Source organism: Cervus canadensis, chromosome 8 (genome assembly GCF_019320065.1).
Source record: "Cervus canadensis isolate Bull #8, Minnesota chromosome 8, ASM1932006v1, whole genome shotgun sequence".
NCBI classification, from domain to species: domain Eukaryota; kingdom Metazoa; phylum Chordata; class Mammalia; order Artiodactyla; family Cervidae; genus Cervus; species Cervus canadensis.
Genome location: NC_057393.1, coordinates 53,907,315 through 53,909,136, shown reverse-complemented (window position 1 = coordinate 53,909,136; position 1,822 = coordinate 53,907,315).

The following is a 1,822-nucleotide window of genomic DNA, read 5'->3' as shown; positions in this document are numbered from 1 at the left end:
TTGAAAAATCACATATCTGCTAAGGAATTGTACAATTCAATATAAAAAAAAAACTTTAAAAATAGGCAGAGGATCCAAATAGACATTTTTTCAAGGACACACAGATGGCTAACATGAAAAGGTGCTCAACGTTACTAATCATCATGGAATGCAAAAGAAAACCACAAAGAGATAGCACTTCAACACACTAGAATGACTTTTATCAAAACACACAAGAAATAGCAAGTATTGGTGAGGATGTAAAGAAAATGAGTCCCTAGTACACTCTTTTGGGAACTGTAAATGGGTGTAGCCACTGTGAAAAATAGTACAGGGTTCCTCAAAAAAATAAAGTAAAACTATATGATCCAGCAATTCCACTTTGGGGTATTTATCAAAGAAAATTAATACAATAACTCAAAAAGATATATGAACCTCATAAAGGATTATAAGGATTGTATGTTAACTCTATGCCAAATTAGATAACTTAGGTGAAACAAACAGACTCCTAGAAAGACATAAACTATAAAAACTGACTCAAAAAGAAACAAATACTGGAAGTAAAGAGAATGAATTAATAATCAATAGCTTCCAACAAAGAAAAGTATAGGTCTAGAAGGTTTTATGAGTGAATTCTATCAATTAAAAAAATTCTACCAATTAAAGAATAATTAATACCAATCCTTCATAAAGTCTTCCAAGAACAAAAGAGAAAGGAATGCTTCCTTACTTATTCTATGAAACCAGTATTAAACTGATACCAAAGCTAAGGACAACACAAGAAAACTATAGACCAGTATCTGTTTTGAATATGGATACAAATATCCTTAACAAATTCCTAGTAAATTGGCCCTAGAAAAACATAAAAAGGATCATACCATGATAAAAAACATTTAGCACGTCATGAATACAAGGAATTTCCTCAATTGATTAAAAAAAAAAAACTATAGAACACCCCAGTCACATAATACTTACTTGTGAAAGATGGAAAGCTTTTCCCCTAAAATCAGGAACATAACAAGGATGCCTGCTTTCAACACTTCTATTCAACATTATACTGAAAGTTCTGGCCAGAGCAATTGAGGGAACAGAAAAAGAATAAAAAGGTACACAAATTGGAAAGGAAGAAGTAAAATTCTCTCTCTTTGTAAATGACATGATCTTGTGTATAAAAAATTCTAAGCAATCATAAAAAGAAAAAACTACTAGAGCTAATAAATAAATTCAACAAAGTTTCAGGATATAAGACCAATAAACAAAACCAATTGTGTTTCAATACATAAGTAATGAACAATGTAAAAGGGAGATTAATAAAATAATTCCATTTATAATAGCATTAATAATACTTAGGAATAAATATAACCAAGAAGGAGCAAGACCTGTGTGCTGAAAAATACAAAACATTTTTTACAGAAATGAAGAAAACTTAAATAGAAAAACATCTTGTGTTTATGAATTGGAAGACTTAACACTGTTAAGATGACCATATATCCCAAACCTGTCTAAGGATTCAATGAAATCCCCATCAAAATCCCAATATCCTCCCTTACAAAAATGAAAAAGACAACCCTAAAATTCATATGCAATTTCAAGGGGGCCTAATAGCAAAAACACTGAAAAAGAACAAAGTTGGAGGGCTCACGCTTTTCAATTTCAAAACTCGTAAAAATTACTAAGCTACAATAGTCAAAAGAGGGTATTACTGGGACGAAAACAGTAACATGGATTGATTGAATAGCATGGAGAGACCACAACGTATGTAAACCCATACATACACATTATCTTAATTGATTTCAACAGAGTGCCAAGACCTTTCAGTGGAGAAAGAACAGTCTCTTCAATG